General features: G+C 40.2%; 1 protein-coding gene across 5 annotated transcripts in view; it reads left to right on the top strand.

Moving 5' to 3' along the window:
• The first annotated feature begins 2,139 nt into the window (after positions 1-2,139).
• Positions 2,140-24,941, top strand: part of LOC131129406 (transcription factor Sox-2) — a 69,037-nt gene continuing 46,235 nt past the window's right edge. For 2 of the 5 annotated variants that reach the window (XR_013627256.1, XR_013627255.1), the window contains exon 1: positions 2,140-2,628. The gene's annotated coding sequence lies outside the window, so the exon portion shown is untranslated. The remainder of the gene's footprint in view (positions 2,629-24,941) is intronic. The other 3 variants (XM_078790012.1, XM_078790013.1, XR_009129836.2) reach the window with 3 other exon arrangements.

Below are 24,941 nucleotides of genomic sequence, written 5' to 3'. Positions count from 1 at the left end.
TAATGATGGCCGTGACAGTCCAGTATAGAACGATGTGAGACGTACTTACTGCATTCTTCCGCTGTAAGTCTCGTGTTAATGAATTTATGGGAGTTGCTACCTGCAATCTTGGTTTAAATCCATATTATGAACATTAAATCACATGCATAACATGAACGCATGCATGTACTAAGGAAAATTTTATATATAAATGTTTTTTTTGTGTCATGTGTCAAGGGCATATCAAAAGCGGGAATCACACCATTATCTATGATGAATGTTCTGTGTGTATGTGTGTACTTGTTGCACATGTGTGTCACCATTCAGGCCTTTTCTGAGCCTTCTAAAGAAACTGTCAAGCTACACTGTTTAAAGGCTTACACGAGAGACAAGATTCATACTTGTTTTGTTTTGTTTTCCTGTCTGCACAGTCTGAATGAGGGATTGTGTGGTGAGGCAGAGAAAGACAGATAGAGAGTGGTGCGGAGTGGAGAGAGAAGCAGAGGCAACATGTAATTCAGTGTTTTCTCCCATTTTACTGTACACCGCTTTAGATATGCTAATGATGCTTGTTGTCAGGCTGCAGAGATAAGCCATCAATCAGTTGTCAATTGGTCTATTGGAAGGGAAAAAAAAGAATGTGAATGAGAGAGGAGCTGTCCCCTCCCTTGGTTCTCCTCTTCTTCCTCTTCAATGCCACCTCCCGAACTTGGGGGAATAATGGAAAGCCTGGCAAGTGGATTGTTCCGGATCTGGAGTGTAGGATAGAGATAGAGCACGAAAGAGGAAAACAAAGCAAAATAGAATTGAGAACCTTAAGGAATAATGCATGGTTCGGAATTAATATGACTGAAGCAGTCTGCTCCTTTTAACAGAGAAGAAGCCATTTTATGATAGAAGCTAATGTATATGCTTAGATAAGCGAACAGGCCTATTAGTGCCAGTTCATTTAGCTCGTTAGCAGAAGCCTCCTGGCTGATGACATTCATTAAATATCATTAGCACACAATTAAGACGTTTCACTTTGACACCGTGGCTCCTAATGTTACACAACATTTTAAGTCGCGTTTCATGAAGTGCTTCTGTCAGCAGAGCGTGATTTATGAGTTGTGCATGACATCGCATTACCCAGCCGTACTCACACTGCTGAATTCCATGATGCACCGCATCCTTGCAACAGGAATGGCTTATTTTAGGTTTGCAATCAGGTTTTATTGCTCAGCTTCCCATTAATGCACCTACAGTGTCATTTACATACCACATCACATTCAAATAAATATTCGTATGTATTTTTCTTTTCTCCCTTGTCTCTGTGCCGAGATAGTAACCATGTTAGAAGATGTCAGGGAAGGCTGCAGAATGTTTTAAAACTGTATAGGTTGATTGGCTGATTTTTTTTTAATAGACAAAATATAAAATAAATAATAATTAATTAAAATACTAAATACTAATTTGACATTTTCTAATTATTCAACAAAATGATGAAGAATAAGTCAGCTATTGCCTTGTGGTTAATAGCTAAATTCTGATATGACTTAAACAGCTGACATAGTACTGGTGGAATTTCCATATCACATTTTTTCAGTTGTGAAAATTTAAATCAATTTTTTATCATTATTAATATTATTAAAGTCCATTGTTTTGGATTTGACCAACTGAAAAAAACTAAAAAAATCTGTTTGCGATCATGAGGTTGTTGCAGAACCGTGAAGTCTTTTGATAGAACACTCTTATATGTCAGCACAATACCATACTCACACACAAATACACACACACGCACACACACACACGCGTACAGAGGCACACAATACGCATTCTCTTTATTTCCTCCTATCACACTCACCCACCAACTGATCCCAATGCAGACACAAAAAGGCGGGCATTATTGATTTTTACCGTCTTCAAGATGTTGAAAGTGTGTTTGTGTATGTACAAAAAAAGGATTAAGGCCCTCACTGGGCTGAGATAGCATCAGCCATCGGCCCTCCTAGTCCACTTCGTGCTTTCCCGGCTGCCACATTGTCTATTCTGCTCCGCTATGTGAAAAATGTTGAATATCAACAATGGCTTTCAGTGGTGTATTGTTGAGTTTTTGTATGAACTAATCTTGCCTCAGTGAAAGAGACGTAGGGCTTGGGCAAAACGTCTAGAGCCACAGCATTCCTAGCTGGCTCTCCCCTTGAACACTGAGCAGAAAGCCTGAGCTGAGGGAGGCAGGGAAGGCAGGCTAGAGGAGACGCAGGGAACGCAGAGCTGGGCCCGCTGTAGGTGCTCCAAGACTGGGATGGGGATGAGAGGGTGGGCTGGACCTCAGGTAAATAGAGATGGAGGTGAAGGTTGAGAAGTGAGAATGAGGGTGGCGAGGCCAAATTGTGTGAGTGGATAGACGGGGAAATGTGCATGAATAATTATTGTGAGTCGCTAAGTTCAGGCTGGCAGGTAGACAGGAGTATTAAATCTTAAGTCTTGTATTAGTGTTTACATAATTTGTCCAAAAGGACCAATAGAACGAAGCTCCATATTCCAGCCTCCCAGCAGCGGATTCTGATTTAGTTTTCCTGCAATGGATGTAACCCTGATGTGGCAGCAGCCAATCAGAGAACAAGACGAGAGGCCTTGTCATAAGAACCTTGATGACATCACTCCAAGGTAAGAAGACTGAACTGACTCCACTAATGTTTGACTAACTGGCTCGAACAGGTTTAATTCTGCCTTTTTGGTATTTCAACAAATTACAGTATGGAAAAGAAACGCTCCATGTGTAGTTAGTTGTGTTGTTGTGTGCTTGTTTCTATACAGGCCTTCCCGGGTGTGAAGCAAAAAGCATGCTGTGCTGCATGCCCATGATGTGTATTTCCATTTTGTCATTTTCAGTCCATTTTGTCCTGCAGAGTCTGACGAGGCTCCTGCAGGAGGAGGAAGTGTGCTAAAGAGGCAATGGGGTTGCTGTTCATCTGTCTTTGTGTTTATACTCGACTGTGCGTTCAACATAGTAATGTGCAGGGACATCATGTTCAATTAGCAAGTACAAATATTTTTGTGTAGTTACTGTACCCACAGTATGGTCTTTCAGTCTCATTTACATATTTTCACACTGACACGATGTGGTTATGATAATCATGATGATGAAAGAAGAAGAAGAAAGCCTTTGCAATCCACTCCGATTGGCTACCTTTGGGCCCCTTACTCTTTGACCCATATATGCTAAGTATTTGCATATTTTACATGATTTCTGGTAAATATCAAAGGAAACTGCACTACACACCGATTTCTTACCTCCACTGTGTTTTTTTCAAGTTGTTCTACTGTATGAGAACATTTGTGATGTGTGAGTATGTGTGTGTGTGAGTTTCTGTGTGGCGGTTTGAGGTCAGTGCCACGGAAACCTGGAATTGAGTGATGGTAGGCTTAACCCTTCACCCTCTGTGCACACACGCACACACACACCCAAACACACACCGACATCATAATCGGTGGCCCCTGGTGATTTGTCCTCTCAGCTTGAAGCCCTGTCATTCCTCTCTGCTCTCTTCACAATTACAGCTCTGAAGTGAACAGGAAAATCTGCTTCAATCTAGCAATTAGTCCCAAGGCCACTGGCTGTGTGTGTGTTTGTGTGTGTGTGTATGTGTGTCTACATGCTTTTACTGATGCCACTCTTATGAGGACCAAATACTGGAGCAGAGATGACACTCGTGGTGATCCTGTCGGTGTATTTGTGTACAATTAAAGTGGTATATTACAGAATATACCAAATATCTTGGACTGTCTCCAAACATATTTCTATTTACAGTTGAGTATACGATGTTATGTATGTATTTATTATTTATTTATTTATATTTATTTATGCAGTATGTACAAAATTTTAGTTTTTTTATCAAAACATTTTACATATTTTATGAAATCTACTTCCAACTCTTACAAATCAACTGTGACATCATTGTCACTGCAAAATGAATCTCGAGCAGACAATCGCCCATAATTATTATTTTTTAAAAATTATATATATATATATGTGTGTGTGTGTGTGTGTGTACCATATATTTTACACTTTTAATTTCTATTTTTTTGTCCTTTGCATCCTTTTTATTCTGAAGGAATGTGTCGGCATCTGGGTTTAGTTTACTTGTACTTTGACAGTTCCTTTCAAAATAAGAGTTCATGCCATCGGATCAATTTGAACCACATTGAGATGAGTCGATTTCCAATACAACAAGCTTTGCACTTGTTGCTGCCAATTCCTTTTTGTTTTTTTTTACACTATTAATTTCTGTTAATAACTTGATATATTCCAATATCTTGTCCAGCCTTGGCATCGGTGTCCCCACTCCATTAGTTTGGGAACCCCACTTTAGACGCCTCTCCTTTTGTCGATTGTTTGCCTTAAATTTTTCTAATAAAACAGAGTTTATGCAAAAATGATGACACAAAGCCACCTTAAACCTACTGTATTTCAATTAAGAATCATCTTCCCATCCAACATATTTCTATGAAGGCACAACAGTTAGGCCTTATGTTGTTATGTAACTTTAATGTAAGCTTCATGAACTACAATCGCCACTTAGATTGGTTTTAATTTATCCTGTGAAAAGTCCCTACAAGTATAGCAATCCAAATATTGTGTGATGAAGGGTGATGAAGGCAGTCAGCAGTCAGGGGGCGATGTGGTACGAGGAGGAGGGAAGGTTTTAGTGGCCCCGGGGACGGCAGGCCTGACTGGGCAGCAACAGAGACTCTTAGTGCTGCCTGGCTTCCTCCTAAAGACTTGCCCATCTTTACCCCCTCCGTTCATCTCCTCCTGTGTCTCCTTTCACGTCTTCAGCCTCTCCTCTCTTTTTGTCCCTTCCCTCCTTCACCCTCCAGTTGCTCCCTCTCGCTATCTTTTTCTCTTTCCATTCCTCCATTCCACACACTTTCTTAGTTTTTCCCCTCTGGGCCATTACAGAGACACTCATTGGTGGGCTGAGAGGCAGGGATTCGTTGATGCGGTGGTGGGATGGGGAGAATGGGGGGGGGGACAAAAGCCCTGTGACGGTTGAGAGTGGCTGGCTTTGAAAAGAAGCCGGACAGCGTCTTAATGCAGCAAGTGGACGGACAGACTCAGGTAGATAGACAGACAGGACTCAACCCTTTATCCCCATCCTTTAGCTGTTGCCAAAAAAAAGCACATCATCCATCTTGTGCCCTTCCCTCTACGCCTGATGTTTTATGAAATGCATTAAGATGTAGAGATGGCGGGAGGAGGGAAAGCGGGTAATAGCTGAGGGCCAGACATTTAAGAGGCTGATAGAGAAAACTTTTCTGAGAAGATACGATGGGATATCAGCGTGTGTGGTAACAATTGAGTCAATTCACATTAGTGGCTCAATGTTCCGGCTACCCAGTTATTGTTAGGACTAATGTTTCAGGCATTAGTAAAGGAAGTCGCTGCTGTAACTTTTTGCATTAAAAGTGCTAGAAGTTTATTCAGACACTATAGGTTCTAATTTCTGGCGCAGCGCAAGGTGGCGCAGGGTGGCGCTGTGTGGCACTGTGTGGCGTGGCGTTGCGTGGCATTGCGTGGCGTTGCTTTGCGCGGCGTTGCGCGGCGTTGCGCGCCGTTGCGCAGGCCACACAGTGGCAATTTGGTCCAGTGCACCACTGTGCGCAGCCAATTTGGTAATTTTGTAGACTGGACTGTGCCGAGATGGGCGTGGCGGTGCACCAGAAGAGGAGTCCACATATTCAGCTTAGCGAAGTAACAATTTTGTGACAAAACAACGTGCCAAAGGTGCGAAGAAAGCTTGCCAGCTCCGACCTCCTCTATTCAGCAATACATACAGCAAGGCAGGTGCGCTGTGCCTGTGCCTGGTCTACAAAATTAATGGCCTATTTGTCTATGAACTAGAGGTGTCACACTCAACTCATGAGATGAGACAATACATGATACTGGGCTCACAAAAAGAGATGCAATGACATTTTGACTTCACTCTTAAGAAAATATATTAGGTCTGAATAGACTTTTTATTAAATTATCTGAGTCACAAAACAATGAAAGGACATTTCGAAATGTTTTCTAACATTGCGTGCATAACTTAAGCATGATGCCTTTATCAGTTGAACATTTTTCCACAAATTAAAACAAAAACTACAAGTTATAAAAATGAAAATAATATCAGCAGTTGTAACTACTAATTGTTCATGTTGATGTGTAGTTATGTAAAGACACCATCTGTCTTCTATGTTGCTTATCCTCATTAGGGGTATGCTGGAGTCTATCCCAACAAACTTTTGGCAAGAGGCGGGGTACACCCTGGACTGGTCGCCGGACACATGTAAAATATATTGCAGATTTCAGGATATTACTTTTATGTTAAAGAACCATGGTTCATATAATGCATGATGCTAGTACCACACATCTTTTGCAGGGATTGTGTTTTGATCTGACAAATCTTAACTAACTTTGATCACATTTAAAAATGTACAGCTTCTGCTTGAACAGCAGAAGATTATGCTTCACGTTTCACAGGATCCTTTAGAGGAGTTCACAATATTATCAGATAAGGTAAATATTAATAGTAATGTTAAAAACAAAAAAATAGATATAGTCATAACAATAGTCATAATAGTGCTTTTTTTGTCAGGCAAATGTTTTTTTATGAAATAGAAAAATCCAGAACACTGTGTTGTATTAGACATCTGTGTATTTAGCATATTAGCAGACGCATGGATACGGACTATGAAATAAAGAGGTAAAAAAAATATAAGCGAGGATGGGGTTTTGCAGTACAATAGGTTTTCAAGGCTTATACTGATCCACAGCATACCTACAAAAGCAGCCAAACAGACACAAGGACATACTGTATGTCAACCTGAGAATGAGCCAACATGCACATATGCATGCACGTGCCTCTAATATCCAAATCCATTGGGTCCTCTCCTAAGTCCGATCAAGTTAGTTTGCCATAGTTGCCAACACATACGCAATGTTCAAGAGCCAAATGACCCCAGCCAGCTCTCTATTACACCCATATGCATATGCAAAACGTGACCACACAGATTAGCCCCCCAGTAAGACCCACATTGCTATGGTCTAGCTCTGTGTGTGTGTGTGTGTGTGTGTGTGTGTGTGTGCATTCACAGCGGCCAGTAGTGAGGCATTTTCCTGCAATTGGGAAGGGAGATGGAGGGATGCAGACAGGAAGAGAGAGAGAAAGAGGATTAGAGTGATATGGAGACAAAGAACAACAATAGTTTGTCACATTTTGTCAGAGAGGATTTCATGGAAAAGCTGATTTGGAGTCTGCCACCAACAAACAGCAATCAGAAATACTGGATTTAACACTAAATCAGACTTTGCAAGCAAGTTTTCATGTATTGCCAATTGCCAGCTTGATGGAATAAACTCATCGACAACTGATGAAAACTGAATTTCTTTTTAAATAATGCATGTCAATATTCCATTCATTGATTGTTACGCATGTTTCTATCAGATGTTTTAATCATGCATTAATATTTAATCATTGTACTTATTTTTTCATTTTGTATTATGATTAATTATTTTCAGTCTTATTTACTTTTATTTATTGCTGATTTCTTTATTTTATTATTCACCTATTTTGTATTGTTTAAATCACTTTTTCCCTTCTTTCCTTCATCACTGCAGAAGTTAAATGTTCATATAAAAAAAATAATGGGGAAGTTTAGGCAATTCATCCAAAAAGAACCCTGGTTAGCACGCTCTTTTCAACTATGCAAACTTTTATGACCCTGCTTTTTAAATGCATCATAATGGAGAATCGTTAGGAGATGGAATCTAAACCAGGAATAGGAATCAAAATCGGAATTGTTCAATTTCAAATGATGCCCAACCCTAGTCAAAATGGTACATTCTTGATCAAAAGGCCTTTTTAGTATGATTGGACAGTATGATTGATAGTAGAATCAGACTCCCCCGGATCAAATCATCCAATAGTGGACTTTTCTAAGACACCGTCTACATTTTTCACATAAACTACTTATAAGTACTTTATGTAATGTGTATATATTTTGGTCTATCATTACTTAAAATGTGAATAACTCTACTGCCACATCTTAAATTCACTAAGCTACTTTGATCCATTTTTTTCTTTAAATGTCAGCAAACCAGCAGGCAACCTCAGCTTTCAGACATGTAAGGGGGGGAAACAGCGTGATCGGTTTGAAATGAATGAAATGATTTAATGTTTCAGTCGGCCTCGCCCCCAGGGAATGGAACGATATGGGCTCCCTAATTGACACCGGGTCAACTGCCTCCCGCCACACACACTTCCACTGTTTGACACAGTTTCAGCTGTCTGCCTCTGTTCTCTCTCACACACATTACAGTCTATCCAGTAGCCATGCAGACCTGTCTAGTGCGGACCAGAACCGGACAAACAAAGGCGTTTGCTGTCTGACTATAATGATGGATGACCACAAGGATTTCACAAAAGTCCTTCCATTCCCAGGCTGGGCTACTAGTCAACATCTTTTTATCACACTTCCTTAATATCTCCCAAGTGGTGCATTCTTGCAATTTTGTAGTGTAGTTTTTGAGTTTTTGATTAAAATGTATCATTAGCCATTCAGCTATCCATTTTCTATACTGCTTGTGACAGGTTAGCTGGAACCAAACTCAGCTGACATTTGGCAAGAAACTGGATACACCCAGGACTGGTCACCAGTCAATCACAGATTGACAAACAACCATTCACACTCACATTCACACTTATGGGCAAGTTTGATTGTCTGATTAGACGATTTTAGCCAATTTTGGAATGTGGAGGGAAGTCGGAGTACACAGAGAAGACCCATGTAAACACAGATAGAACATGCAAATGCTGCAGTTCTGTCCATTGTTAGCATACAAGTGTCATTATCACATCAGTATAAACATACAGCCTTTGAAACTAAGTCATAACATTTGGATATCATTATAACTTTATATTAGGATACCGTTTTTATTTCATTGTTAATCACCAAAGATCAACTAAGTCAGATCGCAGTGTTGCGAGTGAGTGTAAACTTAAAGGGATAGTTGGGAATTTTTTTTTACATGAAGTTGTATGACATCCGGGCTGCATGGTGGTCGAGTGGTTAGCACACATGCCTCACAGCTAGGAGACCCAAGTTCAATTCCACACTCACCTATCTCTGTAGAGTTTGCATGTTCTCTCCATGCATGTGTGGGTTTTCTCCAAGTACTCCGGTTTCCTCCCACATTCCAAAAACATGCTAGGTTATTGTCCATAGGTATGAATGTGAGTGTGAATGGTTGTTTGTCTCTATGTGCCCTGTGATTGGCTGATTGGCGACCAGTCCAGGGTGTACCCCGCCTCTTGCCCGAAGACAGCTGGGATAGGCTCCAGCACCCCCGCCACCCTCATAAGGATAAGCGGTAGAAAATAAATGAATGAATGTATGGTATCCCCATCAGCGGTATCGTCCATCAACCGTGACTTAGCCCGCCCAGTTCTGGTCAGATTTTGGTGATGAGAAATGTAGTTCCGGTTAATTTCTGGGGTTACTTACGTAGAGAGTTTGGCTCCTCGAAACAATATGTATTCAAATACATTTACATCACAAAAATACCTCCTTAAAAAAATCTGACCTCACATTCACACGGTGTTGTGTTCCTCTCTTCAGTTGGATCACTGCATGCTGCCTGTCCATTCTTGTCCATCATGCATCTTGGGTAAAATACAAGTTTGTTACAAGCAATACCAAAGGACCAAAACAGTGTACGAGAACCAAAGTAAATTGTTGCAGAAATCTGTGTAGAGAACTGAATCATACAAAAACTGCGGTGTTGGAAAACTGAGAGTTATCCAGCAATGTACACAAAGTTTTCCATAGTGTATTGTGTTAAACATCCACTGATCATCATCCGTATCATGTTCAGGTGCGTTTGCCAGTGTTTTATATTATTTATGGATCAACTGTATTTCTGATATAAGTTTGTCAAGCCAACACTGAGAGGTGCAGATGTTAGCGGAGACACGAGGGAGTTCAGGTGTCAGAGGCCACGCTGGCACACCATCGGCCGTCTCCATGACATTTTCAATCTTCTCATTTACAGAATGGTGCAAGAAAATGCGTCTTGCATATCTGAACACGTCTGTATTGACATCTAATCAGATGCCAGCAGAGACGATAGTGTTAGCTCCACAAGAGAAAGCACACTGATTCCCTACCGGCTGTATTGTCACTAAACGTCTCTTCTCTCTATGGACTGTAAATGATTTAATTTGAGCACCAGATGTGGCGTTTAGATTCTGCTTGCACTCGCTGAGGGCGATAGGCGGAGGAAGAGAGATGGGGAAAGAGAGAGGGAGGGCTGGAGAATGAGGAAATGACAGGAAGGAGAGAAAACGCTTGGCAAAGTGACAGCCAACAGCAGCACGGGTACTTGACGGAGCTTTCAAACACCGTGATTGTGTGTGTGTGTGTGTTTTTTTTTCCACTTGGGTATCATGGCAGCTGAATGAAAATCAATCTGCTTCGACATCTGCCATGCCTTGAGTGTGAGGGCGCACAGATGGGCCTTCCTTGTCGCTGTGCTCGCTGGCAGACGACCAAGACAGGCCTTTCCACTTCTTCTTTCCTCTCTACGCTCATCCTCTTTATCTCCTCTTCTCTTCTCTCTGTCTTCTCCTTGCTAATCAGATGCCAGGCTCTGAAGAGGAGTTGTTTTTTTCTGCATCGACATCTCCAAGTCACTCTGGCAGCAGATGTTTGGGCCCTCCGAAGCTGCAATCTGGGCTCTAATCACCCTCATTGACAGCTCTGAGGGCCCCTGTTGCAGCCCTGAATGGCAAATTAAAGCGTTTTTAGATAACGTTGGTAATTGGCTAAATCGTTTATAAGCCCGGAGATCACAGTTCTAATCTGCATCCTAACATGATGGATCATGAGACTGAGACACATCTCTGTGTATTTTGTGCGACGTGTCCTTGCCCCCTCCGTCTCATTTTGGTTTCTTTCCTGATGTGTTACAGTACGTTTGATGCTTAATGATTTTCCCATCAGATTAACAAATACTAATCATTTTCTCTGCTGCAGTTTGTCTGACTGTCATTTTTCTCTCCCCTCTCATCTGGCAAGCCCATCTCATCTCTGGCATTAACTCCATTAGAGTGGTAATTGGCTCTTAAAGCAGCAGCCATGGACTCCGAAGGCCACTTAATGTCCATCTCCTTTTCTCCCATCTCTCTGCTCCCCAGTCGATCATCTACCTTCCTCAGTGAATGGCATTAACTAGTCCTGCAAAGAAATGTGAGGCCATATTAGTGTTATCCTCCCCTCTCAGCCTATTGCCTGGCTTATGAGTCCTGATCATTCGCCATGATATGGCTAAATGGATATTTTTCGCTCACATCACTCAAAAATGGGGCAGCAAATAACTCCAACTGTCATAGATGAATATGTAAATTCTGCATATGGAGATTCACCCCCCCTCTCCCATTTTTAACCAAGCCTGAGAAACTAAATCTGTATTTAAAAGATGTGGATGTGGAAATTCACTTCATCATCAGAGCCTGAACTCCCCCCATCCCCATGCCCCCACTCAACTTGGGCCCTGCGTTTCATTCCCGTGCCAAAGATAAAACAAAATATGAGAATATTTTTATCTAGTGATGAAATTCAAACCTAGGAAGTTTCCAGTGACACCCTGGACGGGTTGCCAGTCATTCACAGGCCAGATACAAATTTCATTTATTTTGATAAGATACACTGATAGCTAACCAGCATATAGTAGTTATAGCATTCAAGATATTTAATGATATCGTTTCACATCAAAATCACATCTGTTTATACAATAGATTTGCTTCAAACTAAAATGCTCTTTTGAAATATTTAAGTTGCACTTCTTTATGTGTCAACAAATAAACAAGAACTATCTTAAGACATCAGGTGATTGAATATCTTGGGAAAAACAAGCTAAAGTATCACTTAAAACAAAAAAGTTCCCCTCTTTTCAGCATCTGAATGATGCTTTTCGCCTTGTCTGATAGACTCAGCAGTGGGGTCATCACTGACCACATTGCAATAGTAGTCAGCAATCATAAACTTTCCCTGATATCTTTATTTGATTTGATTCATGGTAGCATTGTCCTGGTGGAATTCCCGTGCTCATAACTTTCTTCTTCACAGGCCAATGGAAAGAAATCTAGATGGGAATGCAAAAAGTGTATCTCAGTGAGCCAAGGGCTTAGTAGGACTTCAGTAGGTTTTCCACCAGCTGCTTATAATTATCTGTCTTGTCGTTTCCAAGAAACTGTGGCGCAAACGTCAATTTCTGTGACATTTCTCTACATGCACTCATTTTGTCCACTTCCAAGAAAAAGATTACAGCAAATGAAAACAAAACATGATGGGGTCTAATTTGGTGGGGCAGCGCTAGATGGCACAAGACAGGTGTGCCGAGCCTACGCCTGGTGTACGGAATTAGAGCCCTTTATATCAATGTTAAAATGAATATATTGGAATGTGCAGACTGGTTTTTCAGATAGAACTGGTTGCTTGTAGACACACTGTACTTCTGCACTTCTGACTTACTTTTTCTTTATTAGTGACCTAAACTAAGCAAAAAAATTTGAGGATGGCCAATCAAAGTGCTGCATTCAGAAAAAAAATTATCACTACATTATGGTCTTGTTATGAGAGTATGATACCCACCTATACACAATGTTCAGAATGTTTATTTACATTTATTTTCTAGAGAAAATCATGATTAATATCAACATGATATGACATCCACCATTTTTTACACAATAGTCATATGACCACTTTGGCTGATGGATGCATGCATACTGCCTTGAAATCTCGGTCCAAATATTGTGTCCTCCAAATACAAATTTAGGTCAAAATTAAGAAATATTACAAAGGTTTAAAATGTTTCCTTTCCTTTCATTCTTGGGTTTGAAGCATTTTTAGTCGATGAAACGGAAACACTGTATTGAATGAGAGAGTCACCCTGCAGCTCTTTTGGCCTGTTATTGTTAAGATGAATGCCTTCCTGACAAGATCATGACTTAAACACTGAGGTGGTGACAGCAACATCAGGCCCAGGAACAAACTAGGATGTCGTCTCACACGGTCACCAACAAACACATTTAACTTAAGTGATTGTTATGTTCTTAAATGTATCTTTGTCATTTGTATGAAAGCTTGTTGAATGGATGTTAAGGAATTTTAGTAGGCGAGGAAGCTATTTTTTTTCGAGGTAGAGAAGCCGCATGTGTGAAGAGATAGCCACTGTCATGCTCCGTCCGTCCTCAAGAGAGAAACAAATCAATCAATAACCTGCTGATTTATTTCACATCCTTATCATCTAGTTTAATTGCTGTCTTTTGTCTCCGTGGAGCTCTGGCGTGGAAAGGGAGCTACATGAGGAGAGAGCGGAGGGGTATTGAGGTGGAAAGGGAAGAAGCTGTACTTACTTTTAATGGTTTGTTTTTGTATTTTTGTTGTTTCTTTTTCGCTCATGAGCGGCGACGTTCTATGAGGAGGCGTTCCGGGTTCTGTTCAACAGTGTATTTGAGCGAGGGCTGCCTCGCAGGCAATAAACACCCACTCATGCATGGTAAGAGTCCCTCCACACATTATCGGAGAGAAAAAAATTAATTAGCAATATAAATGCCAGTCATGATGCATTATGTGCAATTGTCTTGCTATCTTTCCAGAAATTAGTCTTTCAAAATGAATTTGCTGTATTAATCATCTTCTGAAATATTTTGTGATCACTGAATTAATAGTTCAGCATTGGGGAGGCTGTGTATTTTTAGGTATTCATTGACATAGGCGATTGCCTCTTAATTATGACGGCGTCCCCCTCCTATTGGCACCTATTAAATGCTGTGTTGTGGGGTCTCCGCAGCCTGCTTGCCTGGTCCTGTATCTACTAATTACTTCTCTAATTGAATTTGCTCTCTGTTGCCAGGCTGCTTTTTAAGTGGCTGTTTGTTGCAGGGGCTCATTGTGTCTTTGTGTGACAGCGAGCTACTCGCTGCCTTGCTGACAGTAACAGGATGCTCTGCCTCCCTCAGCTCTCGCTCTGTGTATTCACGTCTCACCCTCTTTATCATTACCTATAGCTCCCAGGCCTATGTAGTGTCCCCGGTATAAATGAAGAAAATTAATTAACGGCAGTCTGCAAAACAATTACAATACATCCCAACCACCCCTCCCTTGCTGCTCTCGGCTGGCCTTCAACCTCCTCTCATGGCGCCAGTCTTTGTAGGACTAAAAGCTCTTCAACAACAAATTGAAAATTGTGTGTATTTGACCCATTGATAAATAGCATATAGGTGAGGAAGAGGAAATAGCACACAACCCCACTCGTACGACCTCATCATCGTTTCTCTACCTCAAGGTTGTGTCAAAATTCTGCTGAAATGAAAGCTGAAACTAGCCATTGCTTGCACATTTGCTTACAACTTTCCGATGAGATTCTTCTGTTTCCTTCTATTTGTCTATATGTGCCCTGTGATTGGCTGGCGACCAGTTCAGAGTAACAGCTGGGATAGGCTCCAGCATGCCCGCGACCCTCGTTATGATAAGCGGTATAGAAAATGTATGGAAAATATAAGGCATTCAGAAAACGCAATCATGGACATTGTGATTATATGTAGTAACCTACACTCGCCACTAGGTGTCAGTAATGTTACTGTGATGTTTGATGAGACCAGGAACAACAGGCTTTAATTGCAGTTTTCACTCATCACTCTATGCTAAACCTCAACTATAAACCCACAACCCCACTTCCTGTCTGCGCCACTGGAGCAGATTTACAGCAACAAGTCCTATTTATATCTTAAGATACGATAAGATAAGTTATGCCTTTATTCGTCCCTCAGTGGGGAAATTTGCATTGCACAGCAGCAAGAGTACAGAGTCAGTTAAGCAGTACAAAATAAACAATATAGAAAAATAAACAATATAAACAACCCAAGTATTAACAAAATCAACAGTTTTTCCCAGTTTTTCCCAGAGTTATATACAATACAGTATGTAGATAATATGTCTTCAATATATAATATATATATCTATATATATATATATATATATATATATATCTTCAATTGTCTATTGGGTAATATAAGTGTAAAGGTGACTATGGGAGTGTTATTTCATGTCTAGAGGGTTCTAGTAATAAGTTTACCACACTGTAATTATGAAAATAGTCAATTTAAAAATATGGAATCCCAATTTGCAGAAATGCACTTAACACGGTCGGGTCTGGAATCAATAAACTGCGATAAATGAGAGACGACCTAAATCCAAACACCCAACTTCTCCTCTTCCATCCTTCAATCTTAACCACATACCCTTCACCACCATGCCTTAACCATCTTCAGCCAACTCTTTTGTGAAAACTTTCTCTCCTCTCCTCATATCGATCCTTTCTCTCTCTCCTTCATGTCATTTACCCATCTTTCCCTCTCTCTCTATTGATCCTTCCCTCCACCTTCCTCTCCCACTCGCTCCTCTTGGTGCTATCTCACTTGTCTTTTGTCTTCTTATCGAGGTTTCACAGTTTATTCTGGCCACTCTTATTGACAGGACTCTTGCTGCAAGGCCAACTAATGCATCCCTAATCCCACCTTTGTTACTTTGGAATGTTCTGGCTCACTTCAAACACACACGCGTCCATACGCAGTTTATGTCAGTGTATGTCAGGAAAAAAAGTGATGTTGATCCCTGCTTTCTACTTGTTGGTAAAGCCATCTATCAATCAAACGCGCTCGCTGTTAGTGATACTGCGTGTGTGTGTGTGTGTGTGTGTGTGTGCATGTGGGTCTTGAGTGACAGGTAGAATCATGGCTGAGGACGTTTGATAAGCTTGTATTGTCGGTCGTCGCCCCCCCCTCTTTCCCCACCTCCCTTCACACCTCCACCTCGATAAGAAATACATTGGAATAGAACTGATAACGTGGAGGAAACAGCAAAGCCCCACTTGCACACACACACACACACACACACACACTACGCCATGGGAGAGGTGTCTTTCTCCAAACACCTTGGCTGTAAACGATACCCTCAACAAATAGCGACAACAACCCCTCTCTGGAAAAAATTGATTCAGATAGTGTGTGTGTGTGTGTGTGTGTGTGTATGTGTGAGAGAGTTTGGGACACAGTGTGTGTTTGTTGCAAGCCTGATGTACGATATGACTGGAGGATAGGCTAGGCTTACTGAATAAGGTCTGGATGATAGCACCAATGTTTGTGTGTGTGTTGTGAACAGCAGTGAATGAATACAGTAATAGGCTTAGAGTGGCTGAGGCACGGTGTCAGACGTAAGCAACAACATAGCGCTCTCAAAAGACTGACTGACAGCTGTCTGTGTGTGTGTAATCATATTTGCGAGAACATACAGTAAATGTTACATTTGAAATATAACAAGATCCTTAGATTAAGGGTAGGATTTGACAAAATGTTTTCTGTCTTCTGATTTTACAATCAATGACGTACGTATGTATGAAGAAGAAAGCATGTCATATACGTCATCAGAGTGTATACCATTATGCAGCAGAATAGAATGGATAGTGGTCAATTTTTCCCCTCATTTCTTTTAACTTTACTATTACACTTCTTTTTCAGTGCTTTTTTTCTCCCGTATTATTGTTTGTCTTGTCTGTGATAGCACCTTTATTCTTCTTTCAGAAAAATCCACTTTTAGCCTTATTAAAAAAAAACATATTTACTTTATGGCTGATTTCCAGCTGGCAAGTTTAATTTTCTAATTTTGTTCATTAAAGTTGTTAGTCTTTAATTTTTAATTTATTTAATAGATTGTCAGCAAAAGTCGTAATAGCAAATATTATGAATATTTTATATACACATCCAAATTTAGATAAACCAATTATAAAAAGAGGTAGAAATAACCAGATTTTAAGGACTACAAGTCTTTTTTATATGGTTTGGCTGGTCCTGCAACTTATACCCCGGAGTGACTTTTATCTGTGTTTTTTCCACATTGACGGCCACTAGATTGTCACAGTAGGCTTGTGTTCCAGTATCTGGTACAGCTATTCTCGTTATGTTAACAGATGTCTATTTAGTCTGTTGGTCTCCATTTTATTTTGATCACCATAACTTCCACACATTTTTGTCTGGTGCGACTTATACTCTGGCGGGACTTAGAGTCCGGAAAATACGTAAAATTTTGTGCTATTTTATTTTATTTTATATGTTTTAAATGTAATACAATGGTCAAGTAGATACAATATTTAGTCTTAGCATATTGTTCAATAATATAATTATTCAGTTTGGGGCTAACTTACAATTCAAATAAAGCACTATTTTTACAGAGCTTCAGAATATGAAACATCTTCATTTTAGAGTGGACAAAAAATGTTGAGAACACAACATTTGCAGAAGTGGTCCATTACTGTGAAAGAACAGTGACCTGTGAAGAGATTTCAAGAAAAGGGCCAAAGCATGAAGCAAGGGGAAGAAAAAAGATGTAATAGAAAGAAAGCATAAAAGATAAAGAAAGAGTGAAATTACCAGAGGGCAAGAGAAAATAGGGTTATTGTGCATGTGCATTAACGGTGAATGTGATGAAGTTAGATTTTTTTGTGTTGTGTGCAGTGACTTAGAGGAGGCAGGAGTGTGGGGGGGAAATCAATGGTAAATTACATGCGCTCGGCTGGACCATTGTACAGTATGGCTGCTATATTCTGGAGAAGCTACTTTCAAGATGATGCTGCCAAATGGGGATGGACTCCAAGATCATTTTTATTGATTTTGAGGAGATGTCAATAAAGACAAAAGGAGAGTGTGTGCGCGCGCGTGTGTGTGTGCGTGCATGCGTGTGCGTAAGAGAGATGTTGGGATATATGTCACAGAGCTGATACAATACATTGGGACCCTGGCTTTGTTCCTGCCCACACATTAGCAACTCCCCGTTCCACTGCTTTTCATTTACATTAGTGACTGGCCGGGCGAACAAGGCTCACAGCTCATAGAGTGAGAGAGAGAGGCTGTCCATTACAGAATTGGCCTGGCAGCAGATGCTGCCATTGTTTGGGCCCAGGAACCTAGAAATATTTGGTGTTTCGGCCTGCTCACGTGAACATTATTGAAGACATCTATTTTTCCCAGTTAATAACTTTAGCACTTTTAAAAGATTGGATCTTGAGACGAGATGTTTGACACGGCTTTGAAGTGTTCGACTCTGGGATCTCAGCTGTGGTGATTTCTTAGCCTATTTGCTGCCACGTTGACATGTGGCCTGATTAACCGTGGCATTGTGTGATCATTCAATTCTATTAGACATGTGTGCATATCACAGAGGAACATGGCAGCACTAAAAGGAGCAGATGTTAACATTTACACAAACATTTACTTGAGTTTGCCTTTTTGGCCAGTAGTTGTTGGTAGTAAAGAAACACCACACCCTTGCCAACTGACATGACAGCTAATCATCATTTGTACTGTATACGATTCATCATCATGTATATGACATGTGAGTAAAGGTTTGGAATGTTTACGCTAAAAACAGACGCTCAGTTATTGGTTGGGGTGTCAGATATTGACTTTTTTTGCCGAAAACTCATATGCCGATATTGTGCAACTCTCAATTCCAATACTGATATGGATGGTGGATAGGTGGAATGAACACATGTGTTGTATACAGCATTTTTTAAATATCGGTTTTCATAATAGGGCAAAAATCTGATATCGCATTTTTTTTGCATTTTAATTATCGGTACCGGTCCTGATAATTATCGGTAACAGGCCTGATAATTATCGGACATACTTAGTTATCGGCATGCTGCAGAAGATGGACCAAACTTTGAGCTTTTCTCCCTCTAAAAATTGTTGTTCTGCCGGAATTAAAACTAATTAGCACTTAAAGGAAAACATGAACACACATCTTTCTCTTTCCTGTGCGTTTTAAAAGATACAAAACAGATTAAAAAAAGAGCCCAAAGCACCCTCTTATGGCTGTTAGAATAAAAAAAAAACAATTATAAGTCGCTCTGGAGTATAAGTTGCAGGACCAGCCAAACCATGATAAAAAGTATGACTTTTAATCCCGGAAATTTGGTATATATAAATATATTTGACGCCATTATTTTAGCCACAACATGCTTTCATCTTTCATTTGCTCTCTAGCATTGTTAAACTTTTACACACACAGACACACTAAGTAAGGCAAACAGTCTTGATTTATTTTCCCGTGGACACCAACACATCTCCACATCCTTTATGAGCTTGTTGTGAAATTCAACACATACTGTTTAAATAGTACACAGACAGACATGTGTGTGTCTGTTCGCCAAGTGTCACGACTCGCTCGGACCACACTGTTTGAATCTGCTGTGTCGAGACACACATGCACACACATTATCAGTACGGTGTGAGGTTTCTCAGCCTGAAGATAAACACTGAACATTTATGGCTTCTTCAGTTTATTGCTGTGGTTTCAGTCTGTTGGACACACTATAGTACTGTTGGCTATACCTACAGATGAAGTACTTACTTTGTGCTTTTGTTTGTGTGATTCAATACCTGTCACCAGAGATTCTTTGTTACCGATACCGATAAGAATCAATACCGATAAAGGCAGCAACTCTTCCCTCAATCGAATGTTTGGTCACATACAATTTTCGTTCATTTCGACCGCAAGGTTGCTAGAGTCATACTCCTCCGAAACAAATCGTGGATCGTATTTTAAGGCACCATTATCATTATTGTGGAAAAAAAAATATATATACGTATATATATGAACCTCTTTTTTATGCCAATATTATCGGACGTCCCTCCTTGATAATGGTATTTTCTAGCAGTGAAATAGCTTGGCAAATAAAATGCCCTCGTGAGATGTTTATTTGAAGAATTACATTTTGAAATGTAATGACCTATTTTACCAGCCCACCAAAAAACATGTGCATTCCTGTCCCCTCAATCATGGTGAGTCCTTGAAAGGAATTCTTCCCTCAAATATTGACGTGTACGTAGGGAGTCTATGTTTCTCGAGCCGCCTGGCCTGCAGTACACTTGACACCAAACTGTGACAGTAAACAAGCTGGCACTTTGCATGTGGATGCAAAGGCAAAATGAGGGGAGCTGTGAATAATGTTTTTAACTGTAATTTCAGAGGCATGTCAATACACGCTCAATACCTACTTGCCGAGTATATTCAGCACACCTACACACTCTAATTAAATCTGATGCAAGTGCTGTATCAAAAATCCTCCAGTATCTATTTTATTCAGCATATCTCTATCCCGGTAGTATGCATACCTCAGTATGCATACCAAGGTGTCCCCATCTCAAGTCACCTCCTATAGGTGCATTCACAATTGTCATGTTTGGTTAAAATGAACTCTGGTGCGTTTTCTCTGCTACAACTGTTTGCTTGACAATGTTATTTACATAAAAAAACATCCCATAAAACATCCCGACGTAAAGTAATAGATACAATGCTCACATTATTAATACTAGATGAGGAGAACACACACCTTCACCTGACTTATTATGCTCATTTTTGTCTCTTTGTATTGAGTTGTGGACTCCTATAGAGCAGCTACACATGATAACCCTCACAGAAAGCCTTCCAGATTCTGCACCTCTTTCTGCTTTTCATGGACTTCCAGCTTCCGACCCAAATGGTCTGCTTAAGTTACTCCACCCTCAGCCCACTCTGCTATGATTGGTCATGCTCACAAGAGCTCCCGAGGACTTCCGGATACATAAGTCCACATTTCCTGAGTGCAGTCAATCTGCAGCCCTTATAAGGAAGTCTGGATAGCAGTAGAACTCTGTCTAAAATCAAGCATAAGCATGAAGAGCCATCTAAAACTTATTTCAGGGTTGACTTCCAAATGTGCAAACCTCATTATCTGACGCTTGGGCATCGTTTAAGTGGATTAAGCATAATAGCTCTCCTTTGAATCAAATATTTCTAGAAATAAACTGGTGTTCTGGCAGAGCAATACACTCTAGCAGCAAATATAGCACATCTCAACAGCAGGCTACTGGGAAGCAACATAGTAAATACAACTTTTGATTGTATTGTTTAGATCAAATGATTTATTATTACTGTTACGCCTATGGAAAAACACCCATGCAAAATAATGAAGGACTCATCAAAGAATGTATTCATGTAGACGAACTTGGTGTAAGAACGCAGATAGACATGTAAGAAGTGCTATTTCTAATATATCTGCTACATTCTATATATCTGACGTTGTCGGAGTGCCACCACTGTGTGATGACCCGTATCCTATTGTATGTATTTATGCAACATACCATGCACACTCACACAATTGGAGCAAATAACTTCAACAGCATGCACTTGCTCTAGCCTGCCAAACAATGTACAAAGATACTGAGCCTGTGAGTATGTGGCATATAGAAATTCCACACCCTATAGAATTGTTAGATGGATTTAAATGGCTAAAAAGGAGCAAAAATTGAGCTTTGGGAAATTTCCTAGCTCCTTTATATGTATTTAAATAAGCAGTGCTGCTCTCAGGTAGTCATATCGTGTGATCATCACATGACACCTAAAACTGTATATTCAAGAAAAAACAGAAATGCATTGGGGTCAAGTAATCCAAGGGACCATCAGATTTTAAAGGTTTAGTATAATTCTTTTTTGCAGAATGCAGTTGTAGTTTGTATTGTTTTGTCTAGTTATTTGTAGCCGCCACGGAAACAGGACCAATAAAGTGATTGAGGTTTGTCCCTTCATCCCTGCTAGTGAAATGCCAGCCTCTTTGTCAGAAGACAAGCCAACATACTCTCAGTACGGACAACTGCTATCTGCATGTGACTGCCAAGCCAAAATCTTCCTGGTGCTCCTGTTGCCTCAGTGGCTTCTTTACCCCAGTGACCTTGGCTTATACATTTTACCGCTGGCTTACAAAGCAGTGAAATCATCGAAGTCAACTATACGCTTCATATAAATAAATGGAAATGTGTGTACAATTTTAAAAATGGGGTTAAAATTGTGAATGGAATTCAAATAAAAAAATAAAAATGGTTAGAAATAAAAGGTTCAGCACCAATTTTCACATTTGTAGCAATACGTGTGGACGTGTGTGCGCAGACGGGTGTGAAGGTATCACTTCGGCTCGGTAGCAGCCAGCTAGCGGCGATATGACGCTCCACACTTCATTAGCGGCAATGAGGTGAGCTGCTCATCTCCTCATTGTTAGCCTGCGCTAAGCTGCAGTAATCCCAAACAAAGGGCCAGGGCCTCACAGCAGCCTGCATGGATTAGACCGCTTTCTAGAAACATCCGAGAGAGATTCATTCACATTCAAATTGGCCTGTAAACAAAACCAGGAGTGGTCGAGAGAGAGAGAGACGACTATGTGATGGAGTGAGAAGCATCTGGGATGTATACATGTGTCATAATAGCTGGAATTTGTGTGCTGAGCCATGAGCTTTACTGCTAGCGGGCTCCAGTGCGGGTCGGAAGCTCTGCTGTCAGAAAGCGAACGAGATAAGATTCTCCTGAATTGCTGATTTTTGTAGTTTTATTTTCTATATCATTGTAAATTACATGTGCAACTGACCTTTCACACTTCTATTTTATTATATGTCCCATTTTTGAACACACCATTCGTTTAAAGGACAACAGCCTTTTTTATAAGTGAAGTGAAGTTTTAAGGGTTTTGGTGAGAAGTCACCATTGTTGTTTGATTGTAAACACTCAACACAATACAACACGCATTGTAAAGTATGTGACACCTTTTTGTGAATGGCAGAGCACAGGGCTGCATGTGTCAAGATACACTTGCTCTGATCGACAGAGAAAAATGACTAAAACTAACATAATACTCACATTTTCAACCCAGTTGAATGTACAATATGCAGAATAAAGTTTTGGATAAACTGGAAGGACATGCAATTGATTGCAATTAAAAACATTGTAACGTGCCATGAAATTGTGAGGCACAATTATTGGGAGATGTCAATAATATTGAAATATTATTATATTTCAATGTTATATTATTATATTATTATATAATATTATAACATTGCTGCAGCAATGGTGACTTGCCCCCTGCTAACTGCTTAGACTGAAACCTTGTTTTGTTGGGTTTGTTCAACTGTCAACGAGAAGTGGCTTTAACAAATATAATACCCCATACTACATAATTCATCTGTGCCATGTCCCTCAAGAGAGACAGCAGCTGCTGGACTCAGACTGTAGTGTTTAGGTTTGTATGGGAATGTTGACATTCAGTTTGTACAACAACTTTACAAAGTTACTACATTTATTCCCTTATCATGACACCCAGATATGCAGCTTCGTATTGTGGTGCCATGCAGTTTTGACAAAACTTTGATAAATCTTTTTCTGTTGCATACTTGATAAAGAAGATTGAAGTGAATGTATGACATTTAACATGCATACACAAATATTTTGAATTTGACACTACTCTCTACATATATTTTATGTCTCCATGACCTGAGGTTAACCACTGAACACATAAATAACTGTTTTTACAGGCACTATCTCATAAGACCCAATACCCATTCATAGGAAGAAAAAAACAAAAGCAAAGGGGATTGTATAATCGATGTGCCCTCTCAAGATAAAAGGGGTCCTTGGTTTACAAAAGTCCGAGTTCCGACGTCTCGTGGTTACTTGCTCCCATGAACGGACCTTCCAAACCTGTGCATTTAATGCAGTAACAAATAACGGTAGCACAGGACATTTGGAAAATTGTTTATCGCTTTACTCATGCTTCACATACATGACCAAGTTCAAGTGGATTTAAAGTTGTTGAAAAGCAAATAAATTTTTAGTAAAAAAAAAAAGGATTTTGCTGAAATGTTTTAACATATGAGTCTCAGCACACAAAACTAAACTGGTGTCTTTAAATAACACTTTCTTTCTGGTAATCGTGGTTCAGCCCCAGTAACAGGCTGCTCAGAGCAACTGATGATGACTGATGATCTTTTTCCCTTCTACGACTGACCCAATCTGCTATATTATCCCATTTCTTGATGCCCTTCAATCGACTGGGAATGAATGGTCATTGGCTCTTTTGATTTATTGTAGCTATCATAGTTGTTTTTCCATAGTGTAAATTATCATGTTAAACTGGTCTAAATTAATCTCATAATTTAGTTAATCTGATCAACGATTCTTTTCATCTGGTTTTACCCCCCAAATAATCATATGGTAGTTATAATCTGTTACTATGCAGTAGTGGTGCCATAAAACAGGAGATTGGGGATTGGAGATTGGGCCCGTTTGGAGGTGAGAGATGAGAAAAACAGACACTCATGTACATGGCAATACATAGAGGCTGGCAAAATTAGCAAATGTGATTAATTAATAATTTTTTTATTATTATTGTCCCAGGCCTAAATCTTGAGAAGTCATATAGGGCAACGTGAGTGGCAGTAGCAAAACCGACAATCCAATGTTGCAGTTTGTTGTCATGAATAATTTAACAAGAGGGCCTTTCTAGTTTGACGTAAATGGCTTCAGCGGTCCTCCCGATCCAGAATTCGGACAGTGTTCTTCTCAAAGGAATGTCCCTTCTTTTTGAGATGCAAATGAACTGCTGACTCTGGGCCTTTAGAAACTGCTCTCCTATGTTGTCTCCTACCCTGTAAATTGTGGAAGGACTCAACCACGCAGCCTGGCGCCTTCGGGCATCCTGACATACAGCCATGTAAACAGGTTGATGTTACAACCAAATAAAGTTGTACGTATAAAAACACAACCTTTGCATGAACCGAAGGCAAGAATTGTGGTGTTTTGCAAGAGGTCATCAAATATTTGTCTTTGGAGTGTTGTGTTTAATCTGTGTATATGGTATTGTTTGTTGAGATTCCAGGTATGTGTACTTTATAAAGATCCAAACAACTGTTGTGTGTGAGGGGATATAGCGAGTGTGTGTCTTCCTGCCTGCGGTTCCTGAACAAACGACAAGAGAACTGCTGACTATCATCCTTTTCTCTGACTGAGGTGCAAAT

The sequence above is a fragment of the Doryrhamphus excisus genome, linkage group LG4, assembly GCF_037039965.1.
Source record: "Doryrhamphus excisus strain RoL-2023G ecotype Guam linkage group LG4, RoL_Dexc_Guam_v1.1, whole genome shotgun sequence".
NCBI lineage: Eukaryota > Metazoa > Chordata > Actinopteri > Syngnathiformes > Syngnathidae > Doryrhamphus > Doryrhamphus excisus.
This window is presented reverse-complemented; position numbering and strand designations above follow the sequence as displayed.